The sequence below is a fragment of the Nannospalax galili genome, unplaced genomic scaffold (genome assembly GCF_000622305.1).
Source record: "Nannospalax galili isolate Female #2095 unplaced genomic scaffold, S.galili_v1.0 scaffold329, whole genome shotgun sequence".
In the NCBI taxonomy this organism is placed as follows: domain Eukaryota; kingdom Metazoa; phylum Chordata; class Mammalia; order Rodentia; family Spalacidae; genus Nannospalax; species Nannospalax galili.
In genome coordinates, this window is record NW_008360321.1 from 560384 (window position 1) to 572961 (window position 12578).

The 12578-nt window shown below is 44.1% G+C and overlaps 1 protein-coding gene across 5 annotated transcripts in view; it reads right to left on the minus strand.

Moving 5' to 3' along the window:
* Positions 1-10134, minus strand: part of Paqr8 (progestin and adipoQ receptor family member 8) — a 51401-nt gene extending 41267 nt beyond the window's left edge. For 2 of the 5 annotated variants that reach the window (XM_008825210.3, XM_008825211.3), the window contains exon 1: positions 10002-10130. The gene's annotated coding sequence lies outside the window, so the exon portion shown is untranslated. Of the gene's footprint in view, positions 1-6540; positions 6646-9840; positions 9938-10001 lie in introns of those variants that run through there. The other 3 variants (XM_017796129.2, XM_029559736.1, XM_017796130.2) reach the window with 3 other exon arrangements.
* Positions 10135-12578: the final 2444 nt, after the last annotated feature.

Genomic DNA, 12578 nt, shown 5'->3' on the forward strand with positions numbered 1-12578 from the left:
ATATGATCAAAATATAATGTATGAAATTCACAAAAATTTCAATTTAAAAACTTAAAAAAATCAAGAAGACAGTTTTTACCAATAAAAGGTTTCATTTCTCATGAAACTATTGTCTATAAGCAGAGTATGTATGCTTCCCTTTCAGCTGAGTTGAGTGAGCACAGCCCTCCTGCAGTTTCCTGTCTGCAGCCCTACTGGATAGATTCTCTTGGGCTAAAAGAGCATATGCTGAGGATGAGGCAAACACACACTCTCAAAATATTGGTGGGAAGTGTCAAATTCCATATTATTTGTGAATAAAGAATCTAATTTCTTGCTCTCCCCTCTTTAAATCTTTGACTACATTAGCCCAGAAGGATAAATGTTACCATCTCTATTGCTGTGTCTTGAGATCAACAAAAAAGCCTTTTAGCTTAATAACACTAGCCTTGGTCTCCTTCAACTTTATATAGCTTCAGAAAGTAGGGATGGGTTAAAATCAGTAATTAGTTAGCCTGGACAGGGAGGTAAGCCTTAGTTATTCTCTAGGTTTTGACTCTTCTTAAAACCTTGAATACTGTGACCTCTGTTGTACATTAAAATTCATCATAATTATCACTGACTCATTCAACAAGTATTGCTCTGATATGGTATTGAATCCTCTTTACACAGGAAGATAGGGCCAGTCTGTGTGATAGTTCATCTTTATTGTCAACATGATTGGACTTCAGAATCACCTAAAAGACAACACATCTATCTCTGGGCAAGGTTATGAGGGTGCTTCTAGAAGGTTTAGCTGAAGTCAATACCATCCTGTGTTTGGTGTCCCTTAATGACTGAAAAGGGGAAAGTGAGCTGAGCACCAGCATCCATCTCTCTGCTTCCTGACTGCAGGTGCAGTGTGACCAGCTGCCTCAAGTTCCTGCTGCCCTGCTTCTCAGCCATGATGGGCTGTACCTTCAGACTGTGAGCCAAATAAACTCTTCCTTATTTTTTTAATTGTGTATGTGGGAGGGGGAGGTACATGTACCTGTGCATGCTCTTGCAGAGGCCAGAGGTCAGCTTGGGTACTTTCCTCTACTACTCTCCACCTTTTTTTTTTTTTAAGACGAGTCTTTCACTAAACCTGGAACTCACTGTTTCTGCTAGATCGGCTGGCCAGCAAGCCCTCCCCCGACAACCCCAGGAATCTGCCTGTCTTCCCTCCCTAGTGCTGAGGTTACAGATGTATACTGCAATGCCTGGCTTTTACATGGGTGCTGGGGATTTGAACTCAGGCCCTCATGCTTGCACAGCAAGGACTTTATTCACTGAGCCATCTCTGTAGCCCACCTTCCTTCCTTAAGTTGTTTTCTGTCAGGTATTTTGCCATATCAATGTCTTGGAATCTTATGATACCTTCCCAGACATTCAGAGAAGAAATCCTTCACGCTAAAAGGCCTATCTGAACCTGACCATCTAACTCAGTTGGCAGAGCAGAGAGCAGTTTCTTCACCTTTGGGGAAGGGCCATTTTTAGTGTCATGTGAAATAACATGAAGCTCCAATTCATCTATTCTAAGTTCCTGAGTAGGTAAATAACTAGTGTCCCCCTATTTATAGGTGGTCCAAGCCTTGCTTTGGACTGCTGGTTTAGTTCTGTGCACAAGCCATGTAATCTAGTCCACATATCATGAAAGTAAATGAGAGAACAATTTGGCAGGTGGGGGAAGAAGAGCCAGCAAGAGGGTGAGGTGGGAGGTAGAGGAGAGGACAGGGGGCACAGATAAGAGTAAGGCATAATGACAAGTATGCAGGAAAATGTCACAATGAAACCCATTTCTTTGTAGGCTAACTAAAAAGTAATGATAAAAAGAGAAAGTCATCAACTATTTTCTCCATCTGAAAGATGTGTCATCTCTAAATTTAGCACTTAACTGTAGCCTCTATAGAGGCTCAGCATTCCAATCCAGTGTTTAGTGTAGACCCAGGCACCTGGTAGACCCTTCAGATTTGATAAATAAGTGAATGAATAAGGTTTCCTTTGGTTCCTAGACTACTGGGAAGGTCATCAAACATCTCACTGCAGGGCCAGCAAGATGGCTCAGCTGGTAAAAATGCAAGCCTGATGACCTGAGTTTGATCCCCAGAATCCCTGTAAAAAGCAAGATTTGGTAGTGTGCCTCTGTAATCTCAGCACTCCTTCAGAAGCTCGACAGCCAGCTAGCCTGGAGTATGAAGCACAGCAGCAGAAATAAGAGGCCTGCCTCAGTAAGGTGGAAGGGGAGAGCTGACTCCCGAAAGTTATCCTCTGCATGCTACGATGTATATGCACAAATACACGCTCAAAAACTAATAAATAACTTAAAAATAAAATAGAGAGTTGTTAAGGAATTTAAATGAGACCATAGTGTGGTTCTTGAGGTGCATGGGGTAAGATTATGGCTGTTAAGGTAATACCCTAGGTCATGAATATTATGCTGAAGTTAAGTTTTAAAAGAAATTTTGTGTATAAGTGTTTTGCTTCCATATATGTAAGTGCACCTATGTTGTTGGAGGCCAGAAGAAAGCATTGGATCCCTTGGAACTGGAGTTAAGGATGGTTGTCAGTCACCATGTGAGTGCTGGGACTCAAACTCAGGTCCTCTGCAAGACTCTTAACCACTGAGTCATCTCTTCAGCCCTTGAAGCTATTTTTTTTTTTTTTTTAAATCCTTCTGTTGGCTTGGTGTGGTGGCACATGTCTTCAATCCTAGCACTCGAGAGGCAGAGGCAGAGGCAGGTGGACAATGCCACCCTGGTATAGTGAGACTGTCACAAAAACATAAAATAAATAAATGCAAAATAATAAAAGTATCATTGCAAGAGTTAAGTGTTCAGATTTCTTTTCATCCTGGACTAGCAAAGCAGCATCATGAATTTCAGTAACTCATGGTTCTCAGTATCCTAGAGAAGGAGCTACAAAGTAGGTCTAAGCAATAGCAGGCTCTTCTCCCTCAGTTAGTGGAAAAGCAGCAGCCAGTCCAGCCTCACTTACAAATGAAGAAGTGAACGCTACAGGCCCTCGGGTGGGCTCCCTCCTATTTAAGGCAAGAGTCTAAAGGCTGGAGAAAAGCTAACAAATCAGTGCAAAGGAAGCAGGAGCAACAATCAGACTTTTTTGAGCAGTATCCACATTGCTCAAATCACAGCCTCTATGATCTCAATTTCCTCATCTGTGAAATAGGCCTAATAATAATAATAATCATAATTCCTTTTCACAGAGTTGATCTAAGATTTCAATGAATGATGTAAACCATTTCCTGACACTGGTAGGTGCTCCATCTCGGGCAATTATTTAACAAGGAAGTAGTTCTCAACATTCAGTTCTCTCCAGGTATCAGAATCATCTGAGAAGCATTTTAAAAATCTAATACCAGGCCCTACCCAGAGCTTCTCAATGGGTAGTTCACGGTGGAGCTGGGGTGTTCCCAGGTGAATCTATTGTGCAGCCAGAACACAGCCACAGTCCTAATGGTTAGTAGCTCACAGCTGAGAAACCACTGTTATTTACATCCCTGTCCACTAAACACTGCACCTACCCAGACTGCCTGGAACGGGCCTACCCCATCTCAAGGAAGATCTGCTTGTTACTGTGAATTACTTACTCATGGGGTCCCAAATGAGGGTGAAGCAAACAGTAAGGGATGAAGATCAAAGTAGAGCCTGAGCTCTCCCCTCTCAGATGGTAGGGTCAGGCACATAACACCAAACAGTGTTTGGTTAAAAGTAAAGGCACTGCTATAAGAATGCTCAGGTAGAAGGGACTAGGGGAAAGCAAAGGGAAACTGGCAGCACTCCTGCTCACACAACAGTGGAAGCCTGATTTATGATGGAGAAGAGCCTCCCAAGCCGGAGAGGTAAGCACAGAGAAGGGGCTGTTGCCCTGGCTGTCTTGTCCTGAAGATAAAGCCCAGAAAGAAAAGGAGACTCCTCTAACCTCACCTCATCTTTCCTTTACACAAGAGAAGTCTGTTCACTTGTTTGCCATGACCTGCAGATGACACTTTGCTATCTGGCCAAGTCTGGGCCAGAATGTAGTAAGAACCATAGGTCTCTGTCTGCCCTACTTTGGGGCTCATGGATGGATCAAGAATCTTGGATTCTTTCTGTACATAATACATTAAAGACCCAAGGCTATGTATGTCTTTTGAAAGAACAGTCCCTAGATTCAAACCCAGATCTACTAGCCTGTCATACTAATAAGAGTGGCCATTTATTGGTACCTGCTGTGTCCTAAGCATTTCATACAGGCTTCTCACTTATTTCTATATTAGCTCTTCAGATACACCTCTGCCCCCTATCAGATGCCAACAACAACCCAACCTCCTCCAGTTATGACAATCAAAAAATGTTTCCAGACAGGGCTAAAAGTCTCCAGGGGTGGGCAAAGTCAATCCCCCACCCCCCTCATTGATAGCCACAACTCTGGGCTGAGATACTCTGTATATTATTTACCTGGTATTAATATATACGTCATTAGAAGAGGGACAGCAGAAAAACAAACACAATCCTCCAGGAATGTATGATGTTAGAATAGTGTAACCCCATTCTACAGTTCCACACCACTATGCAACTCACTAAGTCATTTTTTTGAGATAGGGTCTACCCATGTAGCCCAGATTAGTCTAGACATCACAATTCTCCTGCTTCTACCCCTTGAGTGCTAAGATTGCAGGTGTGTACCATCACACCTGGCCACTAAGTACTTTTATCGACATCTCCTTTCATGGCAGCTAAGCCTACAGTGAGACCTAATCCTGAAAAGCTAAACCACCTTAAAATTATGAACACTTGCCTAGCATGGTGGTGCATACCTTTAGTCCCAGCACTCGGGAGGCAGAGGCAGGCGCATCTCTGTGAGTTCAAGGCCAGCCTGTTCTACATAGTGAGTTCCAGGACAGCTGGGGCTACAGGGAGACCCTGTCTCAAAAAGACCCCCCCACACACAAAAAAATTATGAACACTCTTGAGAGATCTGCCCTATTTCTCTGAGAAATTGAAATAAAAGAACTATGATGGTTAATCTTCCCTATCAAGTGGATTTAGAATCCTTTAGGAAACATACCTAGGGGTGTGTCTTTGCCCACATGTCAACAGAAATTTAATTGAGGAGGGAAAAGTCACCCTGATGGTGGGTGGTACCATCCCATACACTGAATCAAAAAGGAAAAAGTAAGCTGAGCATCAGCATTCCTCTCTCTCTGCTTCCTGATTGCAGATGTGATGCTATCGGCTGCCTCACACTCTGCGGCTATAGTGAGAGCTTCTTTCTGCTCTCAACAAGGTGCTTCCTTCTATGATGGGCTGTTCTCCCAAACTGTGAGCCAAGTCATAGCCTTCCTTAAGTTGCTTTTGTTAGGTATTTTTCTCACACCAATGAGAGAACTATCTAACACAAGCAAATAATGAAAGCCATAATAATCTTTGGCTGAAAAACTGTCAGGAGAGAAAGCTTTTGCTAGTGTATAAACTCAAGGTAGCACATTTGTAAATTTTTGGAGGGACAAAGCCTGTGCCTTGCAGCTCTACATTTCTAGCATTGGTCAGACTCAAACACAGTAAGCGCTCATAAAAGGTTGATGATTTCATGATCTGTTTTATAGTAACTCAAACATCACTTGATAAAATTTAATAAAGTTGTTATTCCATCTTCCTAATTTATACTTGCACAGTAAAATTCATATATTTGAAAAATTAACAACAATATAAAGCAGCTGAAAATTGAGTGGCAGGCTGTTCTTTATCCTTTTAAAATACAAAGGGAGTAAACTCACTTTATCAGAAAGGAATGTTTAGCAAAATCATCCTTTTCATGGCTGGGAACATAGCTTAATTGGTAGAATGCTTGCATAGCCTTCAGGAGGACCTGGGTTCAATATCTAGCACCACAGAAATGAAGGCGTGGTGGTGGCACAGGCCTGTAATCACAGAACTGGAGGTGGGGAGGATCAGAAGTTCAAGGTTATCCTCAGCTACATAGTTCTAGGCCAGCCTTTTCAAAATGTTCTAAAAAAAGAGAACTATATGAGTGTCACATTTAAAAAGAAAGAAGGAAGGAAAAAAGAAAAGAAAAACATTTTCGTTGGAGCATGGTGGGGGGTGGGGTGAGAGGGCTGTAGGAGAGACGTTCAAGCTCTTTTTCCTTTAAATTTTCACTACCATACCAAACAATAATAATACATAATCATAATAATCATAACAAGAATATTTGCACTAAAAATATCCAAATTCAAAACAAAGTAACTGTGGTTGCTTTTAAAGTCATCATTTAAAAACCCCTAGGATGCTAGGAAGATAAAAACAAGATCTTCTCATTCCTATACTAAGTTGTAAAGCTCAGCTGAAAATAATGTCATTCCCTAGAAAACTATAAATTTAGACATGGAGTTAAAATAATTTTAATATAAACCCACCAATAAAAAATTTTACTAATAAGAATAGCCAGATTCTAATAGCAGTTGTTACATGTTGGGCACTGAATTCAGAATTCCAGATGCACAAATCTCATTTAATTTTCCTAAGAGCCCCATAAGGTCCATACCTGTTATCATCCTCATTTTAAAGCAAGAAAACTGAGATCCAAAGAGGTGAAAAAACGCAGCTAAATCAAGATCAAGCCATGGTGTGAAGCCTGTTGCTACATAACCTGAAAAGAAAATTGGGGATTTAGGGAAAGGGTAGTTCTTGAAAGGGGGCATATGTGCAGTTGGCTTCCCACGGTGTGCCCTGGAATCCTAATGTGGAGTGGATTTTCACAGTCATTTTCTTCCACTTGCTTCTATTGAAATCTTTTCACATCAAAAGTCAAGCCGTAGGCATAACTTGCACAAGGGATGAGAGTGGCTTTCTGGATCTCTATTTTGTTGAGAAAACAAGCCTCTTGTTCATTTGTTTATTTTGCTTCCTGTAAAAATCCACAGTAATAGAAACTTCCTAGCAAAGAATATCAAAGGGGAAAAGGACACTTATTTTCACATGGCCCAATATACTATTAGGCATAATATAAAGAGACAGATACAGGCTTTTTTCACCCATACATACTAGAGCATGTGAAGGTGGTACTTTTATAGGTTTGGATCCTAAATGACCCCAGTGGCTCTTGTAGTGAATGCTTGGCTCCAAGCTATGGGCATGACTAGGAAGCAATGGAAAAAGCAGATGATGGGACTGAATTGGGGGAAGTAGGTAAGGGGGAAAATGCCCTTGAAGGAACCTTGGCCCCTTAGTCTCTTTTTCTCTCTTTCTGCTCACTGACAGTCATGAAGTGAGCCACTTTCTTCTGCCATAAGCTCCCCTATGGAGATACTCTGCCTTACCACAAGCCCCAATCAATGGGGTCAAGTGAGTCCTCTAAAACTATGAGCCCAGATTGTTCTTTCTTGCTTCTAAGTTGTCTCAGAAGTTTTGTCACAAACCTGACACAGCTACTAATGACTGTTCAATCTTGAACATAAACACCGTAGGTGTACTGGAAGCCCCGTTTCAAACTGCCAATCCTTCAAGAAAATCTTTATTACTTTAATGATCATGGTTTATCTTATAAACTCAGTTCTCTATCTCAGAAGCCCAAGTTGGCCCCAATCAGTGTTTGTCTCTTTGCCAACTGCAGGTTTGTGAGCACTGAGGCAATCAGTAAATGTGTTGCAGAATCTGAAGGCAATTCCAAAGCAGGAACTCCAAACTATTCTCAGCAATGACAGCATCACTGGAGGTAGTACCCAGCTTGCCAAGAGAAAGCTTCTGAGGGGGAGAAATAGTCATTTGAATGCATAAGTACTGGCATATTTATTTTAACATTTGGATAAAGAATGGGAAGCATCAGCTAGCTTTACGTCTAAGTGAATGACTATGCTACTGCAATAATGATAGTGCAGATCTTTGATGCAAGGATCAGATTATTCGACAAGCTCTGTACACACCCTAATGCAGCAAAGCTCGTCCTATTGTTATGCTTTAAAAATGAATGAATGGTTTCCCTGTTAACTTGCATAGTTCTGAAGATTTCCTTTTCATAAAGGAAAAGAAGAAACATGAAATAAAAAATAAAGCAACATCTCCACTAGCAACAACAACAACAACACACCACTGGGTTTGAGCCTCAGTGCTGTAAAACAAAGCAAAACAAAAAACACCATGAAAATACTTCAAACCTAGTTTGTTGGCACACACTTATAATCCCAGTATTTGTTAAACAGACTCAGAAGGATTAGCTACGTAGTGAGTTTGAGGCCAGACTCAGAAGGATTAGCTATGTAGTGAGTCTGAGGCCAACCTGGGCTATATGAGACCCTGTCTCATAAAACAGAACAAAACAAAACAAAACAAAACAGCCCTTTATTCTCTGAGACAGCAAGTTTATCTCAGTGTGTGTCAGAAGATAAACCTGTACTCAGTGTAGCAGGGAGAGGGTGCTCTTTCCCAAACCCAGGCATCTTCCAATAACATAGAAATCACTGAGTCTTCCTGAATCACCTATTACACCAAAACAAACTACCTATTACAAGTAATTAACAACATAGGATAAGTTAACACAAGATGGTCAGCCTTATTTTAACTAAATGAAATCACTTGCGCACCCAAGCTAAACCAAAGAAAACAATCAGACTGTGCCCTGGTCTTGTTCTTAGATACTTAGATACTCATCCTGTGAGATGCCAAGGCTAGGCAGTATGGACCCTGTCAAGGGTCCTGTCAGATATGAGTACACGTAATGAATGATCTTAACAGGGCAATCCTAGACAGCACCTTCCATAGGTAACTCTTAACAGCAGGAGAATGAAGCCTTCACCAATACAAACCCCAAACTATATTTGCCTGTGAAATTCACTCTCATTCCCTCTCCTCTCTTCTCTCTCTCTCTCTCTCTCTCTCTCTCTCTCTCTCTCTCTCTCTCTCTCTCTCTGTTTATCCCCCTCCTGAGTAAATAGCACCTGTGGATTTCAACTCTATACACACCTCCATCACATGAGTTCTGCCCAAGGCACACAAGGTAGATGCCACCTATGAATTTGAAATCTCACTCCTTGACTATTTCTTTTGGCCCAGGCTCTTCTCATTACATCCCCGGACCAACACCATGCCTAACCCCGGTCAGAAACAGAAGGTGCAACTTAAGCAAGTCAAAGTTGTCCGTTGGTGAGAAGCTTGGCTGCCTCCAGGTCCTGGTTCCTGCTGGGCCCACCACTAGGTCTGCAGTACTTGCTGAGTTCTGGGTCCCCACCTGTCCTGTCTGGGGTCGCTCAATCTTGCTGTCAAACACAAGCCCTCTAGGGGTGTCCTTGACCCCAACCACGGAGGGTTACTGGGACCTTCCCCATGTCACTGCTCCACCTGCCACCTCCAACCTTAGTGCTTGGTCCCCATCTCTCAGTTCACCCTCGCCCCTAAACCAGCAGCAACTGACTCACTCTACAAGTCCCCTGAGAGAAGCCCCCTCCACCTCCGCAGGGAGAAGCACAAGCCTCACTCACCTTTCTTTTTTTGGGGCTCCCTTCCCTCGGACACCCCCTTCCGCTAGGTTCTTCCTCTGCTCAGCAGTTCCCTCCCGGTTCCCCTCTGCCCTGCGGAGGCCGCCCCAAGAATGTGCACAGGACCCCCTCCGTCGCGATCCCTCCTCTCCTGTCCCCCAGGATCAGGCAACCCCCAAACGCGATCCTGACACCTACCCCAAACCTACTCCTAGATATCACCATCTTAGTTTGGATTCCCCCACCTCAGCCCTTTGAGGGTCTGCGGCTTCCTAACTCCACAGTCTGGACCGTCCATCCTGCCTTGCAGGATCGGGTACCTAAACTCTTCAACCATGGGTCCTACCTAGCCCCGGGCCCTAGGGTCGGGGTACCTGGCAAAGCGTTTCTAGATCCTCCCTCCAGGATCGGGTCCAGGGCTCCCCAGCGTCGGGATCCTGACATCCCCGCCTCCAGCACTCGGCCCGGGGCTCCGGAGCGTCGTACTGGGGATGACCAGCCCGCCCCTCTCCCCGCCTCCAGCGTCCGGACTCACCAGCACCAGCCCCAGCGGAGCCCCGCGCAGCCCAGCCGGGCCAGCCCGCCCTCCTGCCTCGGGCTCCCTGTGAGCTTGCTCTGAGCGGCGGTGGCCGCGGAGGGCTCGGCACCCAGGAGCGGCAGGAGGAGGGGACGTCTGGGGCGGCGACGCTCGGCTCCGCCCCTTCCCGGCCCGGGGGAGGGCTGCACAACCCGGTGCACACCCCGCTGCCGCCCGGCCGCGCTGCTGCAGCGAGGAAGTGACTGACGCTGCTTCCTTCCACCCACCTTCAGACCCTTGCAGCCCCCTTCAGCTGTAGGAACCCTGGTGGGTTGAGAGAGCCAGGGGCAAGTCGACCACACTGTATTCTCCAAAACCCACCCCCTGGGGCCATTTCCCTGGTCCCTCGGGAGGGAGGGGGAATAACAACAAACTTCATCTGCTTTTTGGAGAACTGATTCCAATCCTGGCCTTGTTTCCCTCACCGCGCAGGTATGAACATTCAGGATCTTGCTTGGGGAAATCATGAGGTGGCACCCCACGAAGGCCCTGCAGACACACTTTCACACGCTCGTGCAAGACTCATGCTTCTGCATGATTGTACCCCATTAACACATCTTGCACTGCTCTGCCAAGCAGTCACCTTTCTCCATGTATCCTTCACCCAGTAGCTCTTCCCACAGTGGCCTGGACTTCTCACCCACAATGCACTCTGTATTTACCACAAGAGAGGGGAAAAAAATCCACTTGAGAAGTAGGACCATCAGGTAACAAACAGAACTGGTTTTGCTACTGAAAACCTGTCTGCCAGAAAAAAACCGATCAGATCCCGGGAAAATGGCCTGTATCAGTGTTCCTGTAGGACATCCATCTTCACCACTCTTCTGAGACAGGCTTAATTCCAGACTGCTGGCTGGGGGCTCTTTTCACTTTAAATTCACCCTGTTCTTAGACTGCATCTAACAATGTTTTACTGCCCTGAATATTTTAAAAAAAAAAAACATCCGCTATTTGATCTAACTTCAGTAAAGAATTAGGGAGCAAAAGGAACAGTTTACACAGTGGAATTATTTCAATTCCATAAATGAAGGTGCTTAGATTCTAAGCTGTTAGGTGGCAGGTTGAAGCAGATTCAGACCTGGAAAGAGTCCAGTGACCTGTGTGAGAACCATGGCTTTCCCCACAGGACAGTGGCCCCAGTACACAAAGACAGAGTGCAAATGCCATAGGAGGTCTGTGGGCTTTACCACCCCTATCTCTGCTTCACCCCTGGGATGTTCCCGGACCCTCTTGTGTCCCAGAGGACCTGGGCTTCCTTATTAGCAAGCATCCAGTTTTTCAGTCAGAGATCACAATTGTATAACAAAGGTGAAGAGGAAGGGAAAAACCTTCCTTCTGTTGAGCTATTCTAGAAACAAAATTTAAAGCCACAAATCTGCAGGCCCACCCACTGGTTCGATCCAAATGAAGTGAGCTGTCCAGGAAGGCTGAAGAGTCTGGGAAGTGCATCTTTGTCAGCTCTTACAGGCGTTTTCCCTCCTCCCTCTTCAGGAGAGTTCGTCTGCTGGAAGTATGAAGTCTTACACAAGGACTAATTCCTCTAACCCCATGCTCAGGAACTGACGGGAGACTGGAAACAGTATAAGCCAATGGTAAAATAATTATGAATGTGCAACAACCAAAACCTAATTCAAAATCAAATGTATAATGAATCTGAGGTGTTTCTGGCAACACTGGGTCTATTGTATGGTACAGTTTCACTGCAGCCTTTATTCTGAATACAGGACCTGCACGCTTTGCCCTGTGCCTGCCACCACAACACACAACCCCAACCAATGATGCCTGGGACACCTCAGCTCAGACTGGAAACCATCATGTTATAAGTTGCAGTGCTTCAGTGTACACACAGGTTTCTGCTCTTATAGAAAAACTGGTTTATAGAAAACAAAGGCTTAATATTTTCCGACCATCATCCCTCAGTGTGTAAGTGCCAAATTAGTATATCTTTGGAATGTAGGTATGTTAGAGTGTTTAATTTGAGAAACTGCTGTATGAGTTGCTGACTTAAATTTGACTTAAAAAATCATTAAACAGGGCTAGAGAGATGGTTGAGAGGTTAAGGGCACTGTCTGCTCTTGCAGAGGACCCCAGTTCAGTTCCTAGCACCTGCATGGTGGCTAACAACCATCCATAATTCTAGTTCCAGAGGATCTGCCACCCTCTCTGGTCTCCATGAGCATTGCATGCACATGGTGCACTTACATACATGCAGGCAAAACACACATAAACAGAAAATAAATAAATCATACTTAATAAAAAATCATTAAATGAACTTCGGCTTAGGATTAGGACAGAATTTCAAAACAATTTCTGAAATGTCCCAAACGTGCTGCTGTTGTTTTATACTATATGTTCATGCGAAGCAGCTTTCGCAACACTGATGATTAAAGTCAAAGCATGGCTCAATGCTGAAAAATATCAAAGATGCTCTGTGTTCTTGTTTCAAATATTCAGCCAATTTTATTCTCACTGTACAAATAAAGAGGCACGTTCATCTCATTAGTATGCAAACTTGGTTTTGTCTTTAGTAAATGG